This window comes from Pelodiscus sinensis, chromosome 5 (genome assembly GCF_049634645.1).
Source record: "Pelodiscus sinensis isolate JC-2024 chromosome 5, ASM4963464v1, whole genome shotgun sequence".
Taxonomy (NCBI): Eukaryota; Metazoa; Chordata; order Testudines; family Trionychidae; genus Pelodiscus; species Pelodiscus sinensis.
The window spans coordinates 118,750,106-118,770,690 of NC_134715.1; the positions used below are offsets into that span (position 1 = coordinate 118,750,106).

Below are 20,585 nucleotides of genomic sequence, written 5' to 3' on the forward strand. Positions count from 1 at the left end.
GGCTGCCCCTAGCTGTCACTCTGCTGTATAGCTTTCTTCCCTGGTCACTATGCATCTCTCTTCCTCGGATCAGACCCTTCCCTTTCCACGGTATGGAAAACAATCCCATTTCAGGCACTTCCTGTTTAACACAACCAAACTCTGACCTTGCTTTAAGTTAGGATAAGAGGAAGCTGCTTACCAAGTTTGGTGGTCCTTGCGCTTACCAATTAGGGGTACTTGAATGAACAGACTCATAGATGAATGAACTCACAGACAGACACACTCTAAAAGGTAGATACATATAGTAACTATTCATCAAAGATGCACTGCTCTAGTTTTTTGTTTTTCAAGGAGCAGGTTTCAAACCATAATATGAAAGCTTGTTTTTATTTAAGAAAAATAATGTTTCCATGTAACTTATCTCTGTCTGAACAAAAAGGACTGAATCCCTTATCTGTGACAGGTGAAATAAAGTTTAAGTGACTGCTAGAACTGTCTAGGTTGGAGAGAATGAGCTGACAGATGTGGTCTGTTGTCTACACATCTCAGTAGCGTAATAGCAACTTTGTTTAAGTAAGGAATCTATTATAAAGAACATGCTCCAGGAGGGGGGAGTGTTCTGACTTCCTCCTAACTCAGGAGACTCACCACCTATTCCCACAATGTAAAGGAGAAACTAGAAAATTAACTGCCTTACAATGACAAAAGGGACCACATCAACTTCCAGAATCAATAAGCAAGTGAAAAAGTGTCTTATGAAAGTACGAGCAGGAGGGCCTGCTGTGCTGGATAAGTGCCCTTACCGCGCCACATCACAAGAGACAGCTCCAGCCTTGCCAGGCCCACCACACCTGGTGCAGCAAAGCTAATTAAACAAATCTGATCAATGTCATTTTGCCCATACTTTTTCTGACCATTTGCACAAAAGAACCAATGCTGGGGGTAAAGCTGGACAGAACAAGCCATGTCCTGTCCCCATTCGGGCTGGGCTAAGCCCCAACCAGGGCTGTACCCTGCTCCCGCCCGGGCCAGCCCACGCCCAACCCCTGTGCCCACCAAAGCCATCCCAAGCCCTGGTATTTTTAAATGGAATTTTACATCCCTAGTTTAAAGGCTTTTCTATACAAGGAGGTGAGGAGTCCTTTGGCACCTTATAGACTAACAGAAGTGTTGGAGCATAAGCTTTCGTGGGCAAAGACGAAGTGGGTCTTTGCCCACGAAAGCTTATGCTCCAGCACTTGTTAGTCTATAAGGTGCCACAGGACTCCTCGCCACTTTTTGCGGATTCAGACAAACACAGCTACCCCTCTGATACTATACAAGGAGGGTTTTAGCAGTATAGTAATGCCAATAAAATCATCTAGTGTGGGCACAGCAATAACGGCATAATGGTGCTCATACTAGTCTCTGGCATCAAGTACACTGCAATAAACACACTTACATTGCTACGACTATCTTCATACTAGAGGGTTCTACCAGCACAGCTAGCGTTATGGAGACAGGTATAGACAACCCTGAACTGGAGCTGGCTCATAACCACTTAACCACGGACAACCATCCAAATTACCTCCATTGATCTGACCAACCCATTCTGCAACATTCACTGTAGGAAGAAACAAGGCAGTAGCAATTAGCATACTATAAATAGATCTCAAATCATTCTATTAAGGAATTTCATATCTGATGACATACGCATAAAATGAGTATCAGAAAGGTGAAATCTCCCATAATGTCATCAGCCAAGCTCCACATTTTAACAAGAAGTATATGCTAACCTATTCCTCATAAGAACTTATGCTCTGAGAAAGAATTGTTTTATGCAACTGCTGAGGACATTTTCATTTGCTTTGTTCTTGGAATCTACCAGGGAAGTTTCAATGGCAAATACACATTATGTATGCATTTCCTTTCATCCATTTTAAACTTGCTACTATAGATTTCATTGATTATCTCCCTTGTTGTACTATTACTTAACTTCAATCAAGCTCTTAACTGAGGCACTGTTAGGCTGTGTCTAGACTACATGGCTCCATCGACGGAGCCATGTAGATGAGGGCTGTAGGCAAAGGGAAATGAAGCGGCGATTTAAATAATCGCCGCTTCATTTAAATTTACATGGCTGCCGCGCTGAGCCGACAAACAGCTGATCAGCTGTTTGTCCGCTCAGCGCACTAGTCTGGACGCTCCCCTGCCGACATCAAAGCCCTTTGTCGGCAGCCCCGGTAAACCTCATCCCACGAGGAATAACGGGGCTGCCGACAAAGGGCTTTGATGTCGGCAGGGGAGCGCCCAGACTAGCCAGCTGTTTGTCGGCTCAGCACGGCAGCCATGTAAATTTGAATGAAGCGGCGATTATTTAAATCGCCACTTCATTTCCCTTTGCCCAATAAACAAATCTACATGGCTCCATTGACGGAGCCATGTAGTGTAGACATACCCTTATACTTGTTAACATGAAAGAGTAGGTCTTCATACAAGTACCTCAAATCCAAACGTACTTACCTCTGATTACTAACCAATAAGAAAAGTGATGTGTAATAGCCTGGGACCAAGTACACAGAGACCACCCTGATAGGTGTTTGTTCAATCTGTTCATAAAAACCTCCAATGATGGGGATTCCACCACTTATTTGGGTAATCTATTCCACTACTTAACTTCCCTTATAGTCTGAAAGATTTCCCAATATCTAGCCAAATCTCCTTTGTTGCAGATTAAGCCAAAAGTTTCTTCTATCTTATCTTCAATGGTTATGGACAACAACTGCTCACCATCCTTTCTGTAACACCCTTTAACATTGCTGAATGCTTTCCAAGTCCCCATCTCATTGTCTTTTCTGAAGAATACCCATGCCAAGGTTTTTAACCGTTCCTCAGACATCAGGGTTTCTAAACTTTTCATCACCTTTTCTACTCTCCTCTGGACTTTCACCACATCTTTCTTCAAGTGTGGTGATCAGAGTGGGACAGAACTCCAGCTGTCACCCAAATAGCTTTTTTCACAACTGCATCACATTGTTACCTCATGTTTAGTAATGTGAGTTATTATAACCCTCACATCCTTGTCTGCAATACTACGTAGACAGATATTCCTCATCTTGTAGTTGTGAATCTGATCGTGTTCTTCAAGTGTTATACTTTACATTTGTCTTTGCTGAATTTCATCTTGTTGATTTCAGATCAATTTATCAAGGCAATTTTAAATGTTATCCTACTAGCAACTCCTCACAGCTTAGTATCATTCACAAATTTAGACAGACAGACTTCATTACATACTCCAAATCATTAATGAAAATACTAAAGACAGTAGTACCAGACACAGGACAGACCAACTACTGGACTCCCCTAGATATTAGTGATGTTAGTGTATAGTCATTTAAACAAATTAACTGATAAGACTGGGCTTATCAATTAATCCAAATGACTATGTGTACACCTGACCCTGCTGCTTCTGTATCAGAAGCAGCAAGGGAGGGGGGCAGGAGTTGGTGTCTGTGGGGAGAAGGAGTGCCCCATCCCTGCGCTGCTGCCTCTGATAGAGAGGCAGCAGAGCAGAGGGTAAGAGGGGCAGGTGGGAGCTGGTACACTCGGGAAGCCAGCTTTCAAGATGGCTCTTCATGACTATCAACTCCCACAGAGCTGCCTCTCAGAGGCAGCAGTGGGTGGTGGCAGGAAGCTCCCTAGGGGCACGTCTAGACTACATTTTTATTTAGAAAGATATGCAAATTGAGCACAAATTTGCATATCTTCTTCTGATTGCTTTTTCAAAAGATGATTTTTTCGAAAAAGCAGGCAGTCTAGACACGGTTCTTTAAAAAAAAAAAAAACCCTTTTTCAAAAGAACCGTGTCTAGACTGCTTGCTTTTTCAAAAAATCCGCTTTTGAAAAAGCAATCAAAAGATATGCAAATTCAGCATCAATGTGCATATCTTCTTTCGAAAGAAAAATGTAGTTTAGACGTGCCCTAGGAGTGGGTCGAGAAGTGCACTGACTGCCACCCCCGCAAACTATCAAATAATCATATAACTGCTAAGATTTGGTGCAGTTACACAATTATTAAACTAAACAATCGCTAACATCCCTACTAGATATGGTTTGAGAACAAGCCACTGATAACTGTTTTGAGAAGGGGTTTTCAAGCAATTATACATCTACCTTATCATTTCATCTATAAGTCACACTTCCCTGGTTTATTTATGAAAATGTCAGCGTGTGGATAAGAATAGATGGGTTTTTTACTTTAAAAAAAAAATTGTATTTTTTTAAATGTAAATCTTATTTTTCTTTTTTTTTTTAAATCAATAATAATCCTAAATTTCTCATTTAAAAATAACAGTTACAATTATATATCACCATAAACATGCTACACATACACTTACATTCTCATAAAAAAGAATTAATGGCTCTTATTGGTCCAGCCTAACTACTAGCTTGCTTCTTGAACATTCTGGGCTTTTAATTTCTGTTTCTCAGTCTAAACAGTAATGTGCCAAGAAATAAACAAGCTAGGTAGGATTGGTTTTGTTCTGTGCTTCTGGTGGTGGTCCTTGGTCAAGCACAGCTTAGTAGTTTTGAGAGAGAAAGAAAAAGATGCAATATAGGAAAGGATGAAAGCAGCGTAGACACAAACAATGGAGCAAATTGAAAAAAGCAAAGACATTATTCAGCACACATACACACACACACAGCTTTCTATATATCCCCACACTTTTACCACAGAAAAACTGTCATGGCTTCTGGGAGTAAGAGAGACCCTATCTGGGAATATTTTGAAGAATTTCATTCCCTGGATTTAAAAAAAAAAAAAAAAAAAAAAAAAAAAAAAAGGAAAATGTGTCAAGTTTAAGCAGTGCAAGAAGATGATGCAGAGCCTAGTTGCAAGAATGAATCATAAGGAAAACTGCTTATTGGACAAAAAAGATGTGGATGAAGCTGTGGATATGGCTGATGGGATCAACTGGTTAATAAATTAAATAATACACTTTAAATGCATCATTTTTCAAGACTCTCTATGCCTTATACTAAAAGTTTGATTTGGCAAGTAAATTCCTAAGGTGTTTGCTATGTTGGATGTTGCTAGAAAAAAAATGTTTCGCTTAGCTAGTCCTTATGGCTTATTTAACTGTTAACTAGATAGAATCTCTCCCCCAAGTATTAAATACAGAAAGCTGCAGTAAGAGAAATCTACAGTTGTCAGATACTCCTGTCATTTTCTTATTTTAAATTATATAATACAGGCCCCTTACTTTGGAACATCACGACCCAGACCATAATGGTGATGCCATAAGTCTATTCCCTATTTTACTTCAGCATACCTCACCTTTACCAAGGGAACCCCATTCTATACTTGTTTTCTCAAAAAACAGAAGTGCCAGTGAGTATAATGGAGCTTGCTCCGAAATTAAGCACAGTCAGTCTCAGCTCTTTTATAACTTGATTTAAATAAATATTTTGGGGGGTGATTTAAATCAACTATTTAAATTAGAGCTGTAAGAATATAGCCGTTTAATCGGGTAACCAATAAGCATGAGTGTATTGGTTACTCAAACGGTTACAAGTGGCTCCTGGTTCAGCTCCTGAGGAGCCGGCTGCCGCTCTCTGCACTTCTGCCTCCGATACAGAAAAAGATGGCTTAAAAACTGGATCCGGGCACACATCAACTCCCGAGAAATGGGCTGCCACTCCAAGTATATCATCTGAAAATTTCAGCGGTTACACAGTTAGCCAATTACATGTATTTAAATCAGTCTATCCTGGAAGGTCATGAGGGACTATGTCAAAAGCCTAAACAAAATCAGCATACATCACATCTACTGCTTCTCCCCTTCCAGTCCTCCATCTATCTACTAGGCCTGTAACCCTATCAGCACAGAAAATTAAGCTGAAAAGTAACTGCCAGCATAGATTTGTCAAGGAAAAAATTATGCTAAATAAACCTATCATCTTCTAGGTCAGAGGTCACCAAACAGTAGATCGGGATGTACTGGTAGATCTTGGAGCCTCTGACAGGTGATCCTGACAGGTTTAGCCAGGAGGCTATCAAGCTGCCCCTCAGCACTGCTGTGCTGCTCCTGCCCTCTACCTTGGAGCTACCCCTTGATCTGTAGGAGCCTCCTGCTTGCTGTGCAGGGCATGGAAAGAAGAGAAAGGAGGGTATTGATCTCAGGGTGCCCCTCCCTCCACCCTGTACCCCACCTCCACAGACTAGAGAGGGGCAGGGATAGAGAGAGTTTGCTGGCTGCTTTTGGGAGTGGTGCAGGGTTAGGACAGAGGCGAGCCTGCCTTCGCCCCCTGCACCACCACTCAGAAGCCACCTGTGGTAAGTGGTGCCCAGCTGAAGCCTGTATTCGAAACCCCAGTCCCACTCCTGAATCTCTCCTGCACCCCAAACTCCTGCCCCCAGCTTGATAAAAGTGAGTGAGGATGGGGGAGGGAGGATGGAGTGAGCATGGGCAGGGCCTCAGAGGAGTGATGGGAAGGAGGTGGGGCAAGGGTATTTGGGTTTGAGAGAGATCTTGGATTCCAGTTAAATTCAAAAATTGACAGACTATCCAATAAGCAAATGCTTATCGGATAGTCGACTAGTCTTTAACATCCCTAGTTATGAAGTAAACTTCAAAGGAATGTGCAAAAAGATGCATCAGCAGAAGTCCCATTAAATAAACTCTGTAAGTACAATATTTCATTTATGCTATTATTAATCATTATGTAAATTATCAATAATATTAAGTTGTATATTTGCAGTCATTCAAATGGGTATTCTTATGCAGTTCTTTTTTGACCACTTGTTCTGAATTCTGATACAGTTTGGCGCTCTGGTTTGAAAAGGCTGCCGACCCCTGTCCTAAAGGGAATGAGTTACGACCACTAAACGTGGTATGCCGCTTCCTCTTATCATAACTTAAAGCAAGGTAAGGGTTTGGTTGTGCCAAGAAAATGGGATGTGCATTGAAAGTGATTTCATTTGATGAGAAACAAAGGGAGTGCTGTGGTATCAGGGACAGTTACACTCCAGAATGATCATGAGAAGACAGTAAGCATGTGTACCCTAGAGAGCTGTGGAGCAGCTGACCCAACCGGTCAAGGGGAGGGGTCCCCATTGCCCTGGGCAGCTCCTGGAGGCCAGGAAGGGTAGCCCCTACAGCCCCAGCGAGTATTCATCAGCTGTCCCCATCCCTGCCCTGACTCCTATGCCCTCTGACCTCCCTCCTAATCCTCCAACCCTGACTCCTGCACACATCCATTCACCGAACCCCCTGCCCTGAGCCCCTCTTCACTAGGAATGTGAAGGCATAACCGGTTAATTGGTGGGGATGGAGCAGCTCCCTGCATGCCATGAGCAGGGGGCTGTTTCAGCCCCATGGGAGACCTGTGGCGGACAGAGGTTGCTCTGATTAGTTCTGGCCAGTGCAGCCCTTGCCTGTGGCGGAAGTAAGGCATTCCAGCCCAGCAGTGGGCAGAGGGGCCACTCCAGCCCTTCTTGAATCAGTTAAACAATATGTTTAAAGGGTTAGTCCATTAAAAGGGATTGTACATCCCTACTCCTCACTCCCCAATCCAGACTCCTGCACTGCCAGGTATATCTTCTAGTATTCCTATATAAAGTCTGTCTAAATAATCGTCTTTAATGATTGCTTTGTTCCTAAATTTATATGGCAATATGAAGGGCGTCTGCCCTGAACTGGCCTGGCGAGGGTTAAACTTAGCCTTGGGAGAGGATTGAGATTGTGGCACCTGCAGCTATGGAATAGAATAGTAGAACTGGAAGGGACCTCAAGAGGTCATCAACTCCAGTTCTCTGCCCTCTTGGCAGGACCAAGTACCATCTAGATCAGTGTTTCTCAACCAGTGGTACACGTATCCTTAGGAGTACTCAAGAAGTCTGGGGGGGGGGGGAGGGGGGGTATGTCAACAACTGACATTTGGAGAAAACGCAATTTTTGTTTTAAGTTTTACAGCGTTTTAGTATTTTTTATACTTTTTAAACCCAAAAATTTCATCGCCCACCCAGCTACAATTAAGTTGTTTAAACAAAAGTGTTACTATAGTAGAAAAAATTGAGAGAGAAAATGTAGGTACTGGGGGTACTTTTTTTTTTTTTTAAGGGGGTACTTTATCAAAAAAGTTTGAGAGAAACTGATCTAGATCATCACCTGAAAGATGTCTGTCCAACCCGCTTTTAAGTATCTCCAGTGTTGGAGACTCCACAACCTCCCTAAACAATTTATTCCAGTGTTTAACCACCCTGACAGTTAGGAAGTTTTTTCTAATGTCCAACCTAAACCTCCTTAACATAAGAATGGCCATACTGGGTCAGACCAAAGGTTCATCCAGCCCAGTACCCTGTCTGCCGACAGTGGCCAATGCCAGGTGTCCCAGAGGGAGTAAATCGAATAGGTAATGATCAAGCGATCTCTCTCCTGCCATCCATCTCCACCCTCTGACAAACAGAGGCTAGGGACACCGCTCCTTACCCATACTGGCTAACAGCCATTTATGGACTTAACCTCCATGAATTTATCTAGTTCTCTTTTAAACCCTGTTGTAGTTCTAGCCTTCACAACCTCCTCAGGCAAGCCATTTCACAGATTGACCATGCACTGTTTGAAGAACTTCCTTTTATTTGTTTTAAACCTGCTGCCCATTGGTTTCATTTGGTGGCCTCTAGTTCTTCTATTATGGAAACAAGTAAATAACTTTTCCTTATTCACTTTCTCCACACCACTCATGATTTTATATATCTCTATCATATTCCCCTTTAGTCTTCTCTTTTCCAAATTGAGAAGACCCAGTCTCTTTAATCTCTCCTCATATAGGACCCATTCCAAACCCCTAATCATTTTAGTTGCCCTTCTCTGAACCTTTTCTAATACCAGTATACCTTTTTTGAGGTTAGGAGACCACATTCCTTGCAGCAATTTAAGCCATTGCTTGTCCTATCCTCAGAGGCCAAGGAGAACAATTTTTCCTCCCTCCTACTTGTAACACTCCTTTAGATACTTGAAAACTGCTATCATGTCACCTCTTGATCTTCAATTTTCTAAACTAAACAAACCCAGTTTTCAATCTTCCCTCATAGATCATGTTTTCTAGACCTTTAATAATTTTTGTTGTTCTTCTCTGGACTTTCTCCAATTTCTGCACATCTTTCTTGAACTGTGGTGTCCAGAACTGGAAACAATACTCCAATTGTGCCTAATCAGTACATTGTACTGCAGAGCAAAAGAATTACTTTTTGTGTCTTGCTCACAACACTCCTGTTAATGCATCCCAGAATCATGTTTGCTTTTCTTGCAAGTGTCACACTGTTGACTCAAGATTTAGCTTATGGTCTAGATTTAGCTATGACTCCTAGATCCCTTTCTGCAGTACTCCTTGCTAGACAGTCTCTTCCCATTCTGTAAGGCTATGTCTACACTGGCGTGATCTTGCACCAGAGCTATGCAAATGAGGCTAAGCGTGGAATATCGCCGAGCCTCATTTGCATACCTAATGAGCCACCATTTTGCAGAAGAGGCTCTGGCGCAAGGAGAGGTCTACACTGCCCCTTCTTGCGTAAGAAAAACCCTCTTGCGCAATGCTGTTATGCTGATTAATTTCAGGAATAACGGCATTGCGCAAGAGGATTTTTCTTGTGCAAGAAGGGGCAGTGTAGACAGCTCCTTCTTGCGCAAGAGCCTCTTCTGCAAAAATGGCGGCTCATTAGGTATGCAAATGAGGCTCAGCGATATTCCACACAGCCTCATTTGCATAGATCTGGCTCAAGATTGCGCCAGTGTAGACATAGCCTAAGTGTGAAATACTGTTTCTTCCTAAGTGGAGTACTTTGCATTTGTCCTTATTAAACTTCATCCTATTTACCTCAGACCATTTCTCGTTTGTCCAGATTATTTTGAATTATGACCCTATCCTCCAAAGCACTTGCAAACCCTCCCAGCTTGGTATCATCTGCCAACTTAGTAAGCATACTCTCTATGCCAATATCTAAGTTAATGATGAAAATATTGAACAGAACCAGTCCCAAAACTGACCCCCTGCGGAACCCCTCTTGTATGCCCTTCCAGCAGGACTCTGAACCATTAATAATTGCTCTCTGAGAATGGTTTTGCGCCCACTTTGTAGTAGCTCCATCTAGGTTGTATTTCCCTAGTTTATTGATAAGAAGGTCATGCAAGACTGTATCAAATGCTTTACTATCCCGTATCAGCCAATTAGGGCCCATCTGAGCGTTGTATTAAATGAGGGCTCCTGGAGTACACGAGAGATATATTCTTGCTCCAGTTGTGGAGCAGGAAGGACCTGGCTGCCAGGGAAACTACAGAGTCTTCCTGACACAGAGCAAGGCTGGGGAAAGGCACGTAGGGCTGGGAAGCCCTGGCCAGGCAAACTCCCAGGCTGAGGCCTTGCTCTCAAGAGAGGCAGCCAGGGAAGCAGGTCCATACCCCTTGTCAATGACAAGTGGCCATTTCAGACTGCAGATTGCCCGAGGCAGTGGCTAGATGATGACTGGCTCTAGGGTCACTAAGGCAACAAGGGTATAGAGGGTTTTGGACCCCACAGTGTGGGGGTACTGTGGCAGGGTAATACCCTGAGGAAAGGACTCTGCGGTCTAGGAGGGACGCAGGTCCTGATACAAGACAGAGACCAGACAAAAATGTAAAGCAGGCAAGACACCAATCAAAGGGCTGAATTAAGCTAATTCCCCAAGGGTCCAGCAGGAGGCACCGGGACAGAGAGTCACACCATGTTACAAGCAAAAATTTGCAAACTGGTTAAAACTTCCTAAATAAGTAATGGGTATCATATCTTTATCTTTGAGAATGTATGGAGGACAGAGAGGACTGAAGAAAGAACCATAAGATACTTGAGATAGCTTCCACTAGTGCTAATTCACCTGAGCGTGAATTTTGCCTGTCCCTGTTGACTTCAACACATCTGACATCACAAAATTCTTTAACTCTTTTTTCCCCTATTCTGGCTTGTGTTTCTTCCCCTTTGTTGTTAACATTAACCAGAAACTTAATGCACTAAGTAGTGGATCTACACTTTGTGTGTTTTTCTTGTTAATAAGATATTTACAAACAGTCTGTTTCAGTATGGGTTACATCAGCAAAAAGGTTAGTTTAGAAAGTAAAACTGATTTCCATTGGAAGGCTAAGAAGGTTTTCTTCAGAACTTGCTTCAAGACCCTATCCCATTAAGATTATAAATGTGATGGCTGACAATTCTGATAATGAAGCATTTAGAGGTTTACACATGGGTTTTACAGTGTGACCTTATCAATCAAAAACACCCTACTGACCATGTTCAGATTTCATTCAGCAATATCATGCCTGTTGAATTGCAAACACAGATTTGTTTATTCATTCACAAAAGCTATCCAAACACAACTTTTGGCAATACATATTTCTCATATGAAATTCTTCAAATTCCAGTAGTAATTTTTCTAAATTATTTGATTCAAAGTGTGTGACGCTATCACCTTTGAGCTTACAGTGACATGATCAGCCTCGGAGAGGTAGCCATGTTAGTCTTTAAGGTGCCTCAGAACTCATTTTTGCAGATATAGACTAACAGATGTATTTGGACATCAGCTTTAAAGAGCAAAAACCCACTTGGTCAGAGGCATTCTGTACTAGGGATGTTAAGGACTAGTCAACTAACCAATACGCAAATGCTTATCGGATAGTCAACAGGACAGCAGACTAGTCGCTCCCACCATCCTTGCTGCCTCTATCAGAGGCAGCAGAGATGGGGGGGTACTTCAAAGTGACAGTGCCAAACAGAGCCCAGAATCAGCAATGCGGCACTGCCACTTTGAAATGCTGTGGCCACCCTATCAACTAATCGAATAGTTGATGCAAAACTGCATTGTCTATTTGATTAATGAATTACACGCTACTTAACATCCTTATTCTGTACCATTCCTCAAGATCTTTACTGCCTTTTATCCTCTTGAGGATGTACGTGCTTCTTCTTGGCTCCACTATGAAACTATAACATGGGCATTTATTTCTATAGGAGCCTTTTCTGAACGTCAGTGTGACTAGATACTCTGCTTCAATAAACAGTATGGCATCAAGATGGCAAGTTTTATCATCTCAAACCTTTGCTCCTCAAACTAATCCGCACCAGAAAAACCAATTTAAAGAATGCTGGTTCACTATTACAAACCTGACAATAAGTCATTCAGGGTCTGTACTAAGGATGTTAACTAGCGGTTAATTTACTAGTCAAGTAGTCGATGGAATTTCCATCGACTACTTGATGTACAGTTCAAAGCAGGAATGTGAAAATGCCTAAGAGCCCCACCGGGGGCTCTTGTACATTTCAAAGGAGGAATGCAGAACTCCGCATACAGCCTGGGGACAGCAGGAAGTCCTGCTGACTCCCAGCTGCAAGTGAGCGTGCCAGCTTTGAAACAGAGTCCCCAGCAGGGGCTCTTGTGCATTCCAAAGCGGAAGCACTCCCATTGAGCCCGGGGTCAGCTGGGAGTCCGCTGTTGACCTCTATGCTGCGCTGCCAAATTTGAAATGCCACCTGGAGCAGGGGTCAGCAGGGGACTCCCCAGCTAATCCCGGGTTCAGCAGAAATGCCATGCGGAGCCCAGTTGGCGAGTGCCAACTGACCCCGGTCTCCGCATGGCACTGCTCCTTTGAATGATGCCTCGTTTCAAAGGGGCAGCGCCACACAGCTGATCCCAGGATCAGCTGTGCAGTGCTGCTGCTTTGAAGTACCCCCTCTTCCCTCCCCCCTTTGCTGCTTCTGATAGAGGCGGGGGGGTGGGGGAGGAAGGAACCGAGTAGTCCTTAACATCCTCTGTCTGTACATTGACAGGAGAATATGTGTATGCACTGCTTTGATTATCATGGTTCTTAAAATTATTCATAATTTCCTTTTGATTTTAAATATTTTTAAAACATCTCACTTAGCCTCATCTTCTATTCCCTGAATGCTTGTTCATTATAAAACATAGGAGCAAGACAAAAGAATAATGCTCATTTTTCTGCTTATGATATCTATCAACTGTTGCAAAAGAAAAATGGAATCTTGATCTCAATACTCTGAACGCTGAATAAAAATAACCATCATTTATTGTTTTCAAGTGTAAGTTTGTAATTTGTTGTGTATGTTTTTTATTTTTGACTGGAGAGAAACAAAGCTTTCTTATGGCAGACTTATGTTGACAAGAAGGTCTAGTTTCTCTGAGAAGCATCAGATCTGTGACTATTTCAAACATCTCACGCAGCAGACTGAAAATGAAGGTGGCTTCTATAGTCCAGCGATGAGCAACTTAGGCTAGTGAGTAGGCTGCATTAATTGTTCTCCATCCATCCATCACAGTGTGTCGCAAGATTGCCTTAATCAAAACAGTCTCCCAAAATAGGGTAATTTGGTAACTGCGCTTGTGTACTTAGAAATTTCAGGGTGTGCCAACTGAACTGCAGCAGCACTCTGATTGGATACAGAGGGAGTGCACGGCTCTCACAGGCAATGTTGTGTGCAATCAGCATGCACCTCACTGCATGTAGGTGTCACTAGTAATGCAGGCAGGGAAAAAACGTGGGAAAAAAAAAACCAGTGCAATCTGGCAATCATGTGCATAGGCAATGGTAAACCAAATGTCACGTGGGCCACATAGTGTACCCCAATGGGTCACAAGTTGCCCCCACTATTCTATAGACAACACAGATTACAGATTTTAGACCATTATATAAAGCCCTTTTAACCTAAGAGTTCTTTATGATGAAGTTTAAATAATTAGACTTTAAAAGTGGCAATTAACTGAAAAATATGGAAGTCTTTTCTTAGGCAGGCACCATAAGAGAGCATGCAGTTTAAAAAATTCAGTCCTGGAGACAACTAGCCATTTGGCTTTCTAACTAGGTATCTTTAACATGACCCCACTGTAATATCTGATGCTTTACACCTCACTATGAATATACTTTTTCACTTTCATCCTACCCCTCCAGTTTTACCTATGGGAGGCATTACACCAAATAGCTACAGTCTGTGCTACAGAAGTGGAAGTTAAATTGATTTTTGGCACTAAAGATCACCCTAAATTAAGGATAGTGGCAGAGTAGGGGGCAAGAAACAGGATAACCACCTGTTGAGGAAATCTTGTAACTTTACAATCCTTAAACCACCTTTATAGTTTATTGCTTAGTTTCAAATTATGTCAAATACCAGTGCTTATGTCAACTGTGCCCCAAGGCTAAGGAATTCTGTCCAACATTAGAAAGCTTAATAATATGAATAAGCTAACATTTTACATTTCCAGATTTTTTTAGCTAGTTAAAGAAAGCACAAAACTCTGCAAATAACTGTTTAGACAGATGCTCTAAAATATCAATATTCAATGTTCTAGCCCATTATGGCACAGGTTTTTCTAACCAACTCCCATACAACATTATTTCTAATGCAGGCGACCCCCGACTTATGACTGCCTGATTTACAACCCCCTGCATTTACAACCATTTTTTTCCATGCAAGATAGCTCCTAAAAAACCCCAATTTACGTCTGCAGTTCGCATTTACGATGGCGTACGGTGCAGACTCCAGGTGTCATCCTAAAACGGGAAACGCACAAGGTCAGTCAGACTCACCAGTCTGCAGCTGCTGCTTGAACTATGCGTGTCTCCGTCACATCGGTCTTCACTTTTTAGTTATTTTTGTGCATTATTTGAACTACTTAGTTCAGTTTTCCTCCATTTCTGTACTCAATTTTGGTATTTTTAGGGTATGAAAAGGGTTTCCAGGAATGGAACCATCATTTATAACATTGAACCTATGGGAAATAAGAGTTCAACTTACGACGGCTTGACTTACAACAGTTTTCTAGGAACCAATTAGGTCATAAGTGCGGGGGTCGCCTGTAATTAAAAACACAGCCACAGAAGATTTGTTTTTGGTACAATACAGTTAACCAGTATTTGTTTATGACAAACAGAAAGCATATTTAAAATATTTACTATTTTACTGGATAGATATTCCATCATATTTTCCCTTCAAAGTAAGAGATAGGATAGCTGACTGTGAGTACATTGACACACATTGTAGTACACATTCATCTATCATCAACAGACAGAGGGTACTGAGAAGTACAAGACATCTGAACTCCAGAATTCTTGGCTCTCTCAGTACTTCGTCCTTTTTTGAAAGAGAAGGTAGGCTATAGAATAGATACACGACACAAAGCACAGCAGTCAGTTTGTAACTGCATGCTACCTATCCTATCTTAAATTTCATGCAGGTTACAGTGCTCAAAAGATTATTTTTTGGAAAAAAAAAAGTTTTGTTTTTCTAAATTAATAGGGTAAACCCAATATGCTCATTTTAAAATAGGGGTGGGGAACCTCAGGCCCAGGGGCCAGACGCAGCCCCCCGCTTGTCTTAATCCAGCCCCCAAGGGTCAAGCCCACCCCAGCATTGAGGAGACTACACTGACACTCCAGCTCCTTGTGCTGCCCCCACCGCAGGGCTGGAGCACACAAAAGTCTAGTAGGCTGGAGCCCCCTAGATTCTGGTGGGCAAGGGGAATGTGGTGAGTGTCTTTCCCCTCATTTGGAGGCCACATCAGTGAGGTGTTTTCTTCTCTCTCACTTGTGTGCAACACCTGATTGATTTTTTTGAGAGTCAGCGGCCCCCCAACCCAAAAAAGCTTCCCCACTCCTGTTTTAAAGGATCATTATCAACTTGAAATCTAGTCAGCCAAAATTTTAAAAAAAGCTTCAAATATACTGCATTGTCTTTTTTTCCAAAATTACTATCACATTTTCCAATTTTTATTCTTTTCTACTAGTTACTAGTACAACGCAATCTGAAAGAAAAAGCAATTGATATTTGTATAATTACACCTTATCTTTGGTGCTACTTCTACCTGAAGGCCAGAAAGTGAGACAGGATTTTGAAGTTAACAATGTCTCCATGGATTGAAGGGACAGCTCTTACATTTCAATATACTTTTATGTTTTCAACCACACATAAATCACAAAGATCTCCCAACTATTTGTTTTGTACTTTAAAATAAAGCCACTCATTCACAATTTGCTAGATATGTAATTTTTAATTTGAGTCTCTTCTACTTTTGAGGACTCATCCTTGGGTATCATATTTCACCTTCTCTTCGCCAACTACAGATGTCAAGCCCTCTTGTATAAGGACACACACAGGCTTCAAAGCCACTCTACTGACCAGAAAATAAGATACATTAGAAAAGTAGATATGTTTATCCACTTTATTTTGCCTCAATATTTCCATTTTTTCATTGGTCTAAAGGTAAAAGGCACCAAAGCTACACAGTTAGATCTCATACACAGGTGAACGCACACCAAGCCACACAGCCATCTCATTAGTCTTTGCATGTTATTCCTTACAAAAACGTTATGAAATTAGAAGATTTAAATAAGCACGGGTTAATACAGTAATAAGTGTGGTACAAAAATGTAGACAAACATGCAAATAGTCATATTTTCTACTGAATACCAAATTCATTCCATTAAAAAGACTTCTTGAATATCACATTGGCAACAGCTAAGAAGAGTTGCATCCCACAATGCAATGTACATCTCTTCTGGGGATTTGAGATTTTTTCCTATAGGTCAGATGCTTCAGAGTTCCATGAAGGAAATGCTTGCAATTTGCATAAGTTTGCAAGTCTTTAATATTTATACTTTAAATTTAAAATGATGTTGCACAATTTATGTAAGTATCAGAAAGAAAAATGACTGTAGATAGCAGGGCTGCTATAATATTTACAACATACACATCTTAGGCACACACTAAGGCCTAACCCACCAATCTGAGGCAGGTGGAGCCTTTTGCCTCTATGGGGTACCAATGAAGTAAATAGGCTCCTATTGACAACAAGGGTCCACATCAGATTGCAGGACTGAGGCCTAGATTTAGATACATATTAATATTAGTGGCATGAAAGGCACACAATACATTCAAAGCAAAAGTGAAAAGTCTTGCTATGTTGTCAACCACCAAGGAGACATAGCAATAGATGTCTCTACTACTACACTGTTTTGTTGAATGCAGTTCTAGAATTCAGTAAGCCTTTTTAAACAAGATACATCACAGCTTCTTTTAAGTTCCTAGCCTAAAATAATTAAGTCCCATCTCTTAGAAACCAGTTAAAGTAATATAGTATTCTGATCTTTGAAATGATACCAAACTTTAGAGCAAGCTTACAAGCTCATGAAGATATTATATACTACATTTTTTTTCGTTTTCTGTAACATCATTCCTGTTATACTCTTCATTATTTGAGAGCAGTTTCAATTTACTTTAGTTATATTTTTAAATTTGATTAGTTTCAACTCTAAAAATCATTTTGAACTGTCAGCCTTAGTATTTCCCCTATATTCCAATGTTGTGAAACAATGTAAAGCTACTTATTCCTTTTTGACATTTCCATTTAATTAAGGTAGTAGAAAAATGTGTTTTATTAGCCTATCAACATTTGCATATTTCTGAGAGAGTAATAGTGATTATTCACACATCCTTAACAAGAAATTCCTGATTTCTACAGGAGTGGGTAAAGACCAATTAATATCAACTTAAAAAAAAACAATCAATGCTCCTTATAGCTCAACACTGTCATATAAATCCAACATAAATCACATTTTATTACATATTTGAACTGATTCGTATTACTCAACAGTTTTATTCACCATACATCCAACAGGTCAAATAATTTCATTAAGTGGTACTGGACAGTTTATTCAGGTACATTTGTTTTTTTCCAAAGCACTACAGCAATAAGTGTTAATTTCAACAATTAGTTTATAAAGGTTCCACTACAACAGTATTAGCTATTGGAGAAGAGCAAATTCATTTGATTAGATTTAATAGCATTCTCCACATTTAAGGGACCTTTGCTAAACATAACAATACATGAACTACTAACAAGCTGACTGAGCAAAATCCACACAAACACTTACTTACACTGTGAGGCTGTCTTCTTTGAGTCATTTCAAACCTATCTCCCTTTCACAAGAGACCCTGGTTTTTCCATATGGGCAGCAATCAATCTTACATTTAAGAATAATTATAAATCAATTTGAATGCAAAAGGCAATAGAAAAATATTCAAGAAACAGGCAATGGTTTATACCTGCCGCATGTTTGTCTTACTGGTCTATTAGCAAGAGGTGCTTTTTTCCAGAAATCTATTTGAGTACAATATTTATTTACTGATCCTATTCTTGAGAATATTTGCCCCCTCCTTTTAGTAGGTATATTTTAAAAGAACTATCAGTAAGTATAAATATACTAAAAAAGTGTGGTAAATTCCCTCCCCCTCTCCCAGAGCAATAGCAGACAAGGGATGAGCTGTAACTATGGCCTTGGAAATTTAAGTTCCCCTACCTCTTTAAACTCACAAATACCATTTCAAGTTACAAAAAACCTATCCTCTGATACTTAATAAAGAGTGAGCCAACTAGCATTAAGTCTTGGCAGCAACATTTTATTTCCTCTTCTCTAATAGGACTTGCCTTTGCTGCTCACATAGGTCCAGAATGAACTGCAGCAGGGGAAAGTATAAGGATCATCACACCAGTCTTTGGTGGAGGAATAAATCAAACATGGCTTCCCCCTCCATACATTTCCAGAGTTACTCCCTCACTCCTGCTGCCATGGAATCCCAGTTCTACCCACAGGGAAGGCAGCAGTAGCAGCCCTCAGATGATTGCACCACACACAGTGCAATGGGGAGGGTTAATTTACACCCACAACCACCATTTAGACACGTTATTTTAAAGCCTCTTCAAATAGATTTTTCTATCATGTGTGGATATATTAAATGCAAACGCACTGCACTGATTGATTTTCACCCTGGGAAGGGAGTGACTCCGACAGGCGCCTTATCCCAACCCCTTCCCATTTTCTCTCGCCTCCTACAGCCGCGATGAAGGGGGCGGAGGATACTAAAAAGAGGATGAAGCAGCCACAGTCGGGACTCCTGCCTCGACATCGCTCCTTTCCGCTCCTCCAACACCAGGAGCCGGAGGCCCAGCCAACACCAGCAAGCCTGCTGCAGCCTGCGGCGGGAGGAAGGGCGGGCAGAAGAAGGGGAGTAAGCCGGGGCTGGGGGGTACATGCAGAAGGGCCCGAGAGCCCCCCGAGGCCGGGAGGTGAGCGAGGCGGAACCGGGAAGGCGACGGGAGCCTCCCCTCGCAGGGTGAGCGCGCCGGCTCAGCGGGGGAGAGCTGGACTCTCCGGAGGGAGATCCGGGGGAATAACGCCGCTGAGGGATGGAGAGACTCGAGGCCACCTCCCCTCGCCTTAGCGCCGCCGCCCCCAGCCACTTTCCTCCCTCACGCACGCCCGCCAACGGCAGGGTACGGGGCCGGGGCACAGCATCCCTGCCAGGGAGCGAGGTAACCTCGCCGCCGCTCCCGCCTCCAGCCGGGGCCTGCGGTAACGTGCCCGGGGCCTCCCCCCGCCCCGGGAACGCCGGCCGGGCCCAGCCCGCTGACCTGTACTCTGGCGCATCCTCTCGCACAGGAGGCGGGCGAGGAGAGAGGCGGTGGCTCGATGCCCGCGAACGGCGGCGGCAGCACCCAACGAGACGCAACGGCAGCAGCGGCGGCGGCAGCTCCGGGAATCCTGCGCGGTGGCCCCGCCCCCTCCTCCGGCCAGAACCAGCGCGAAAAATCCTCGCCGCTGATTGGGCAACGCCGCCGCGCGGCCCTTGGAGCGGCTGTTTCAAATCCCCCCCCCCCGAACGGAGCCGCCCGCACACGCAGCCCAGCGGCCGGGAGCGGAGCCAGGCTCTGCTCGCCCAGTCTCTGCGACAGGCGGTAACTGATGGGGGGAGGGGGGAATCCTGATCGCAAGCGGTGGTGACCTGGAGAATGGGCGGGGGGGCTGCCTGCGCGCGGGAGGTGGGGACTCCCCCAGGCCCTGGAAGGGACCGTGTCTTGCCGCTCTCCTGGTTGGGGAGCTGCCCCAGTGGAACCCCGCCCGCCCGCGCGCGTTCCTCCCCTGGCGGCTGAAAGCGGAACAGCTCCCGGTTCCCCTCAGCCAGCGCCTTCCTGCGCCCTCGGCCTGGCTCAGGGCTGGCCCCTGCCAGGCTGTGCGGAGTCTGACCCTTCGACATGGCGCTCTAGCTCCCCGGCGCTCACCCTCCCGCGGCAGATGCTCGGGCTCCCTCCCGAACATTTCCCTCCTTCCAGAGCCTTTTGTGGCACCACAGCTGCAAACGCTCTGCTGCCTCTGACCCCTGGTGAACCATTCGTCCCATTTTATACCCGAGGCTTCTGGACCTCGCTTTCCAAGTGTGGAGGATTCGGGTACACACAATACCTCTCTCCATCCTCAGAACCCAACCAGCCTTCGCTTCTCTGGGCGTGAGTCTCTAAGGTGGCACAGGACTACTCCTTTTTAAAGTTACAGATTAACAAAAATAGAGAGAGAATCATGAGCTTTCCTGGGCAAAGCCTACTTTTTCAGATGAGCTAGAGTGGCCCTTGGAAGAAGTGGGTTTTCCCACAAAAGCTTAGGATACTCTGTAGAGCTATAGAAATTTTGTTAGTCTCTGGAGGTACGTCTAAACTACAAGCCTCTTTCGAAAGAGAGATTCTAGACTGCAGC

The 20,585-nt window shown here is 43.1% G+C and overlaps 1 protein-coding gene across 4 annotated transcripts in view; it reads right to left on the reverse strand.

The window, feature by feature from the left end:
• Nucleotides 1-19,609, reverse strand: part of NSD2 (nuclear receptor binding SET domain protein 2) — a 190,766-nt gene extending 171,157 nt beyond the window's left edge. For 2 of the 4 annotated variants that reach the window (XM_075930893.1, XM_075930890.1), the window contains exon 1: nt 19,469-19,609. The gene's annotated coding sequence lies outside the window, so the exon portion shown is untranslated. Of the gene's footprint in view, nt 1-14,588; nt 14,771-19,468 lie in introns of all 4 variants that reach the window. The other 2 variants (XM_075930892.1, XM_075930891.1) reach the window with 2 other exon arrangements.
• Nucleotides 19,610-20,585: the final 976 nt, after the last annotated feature.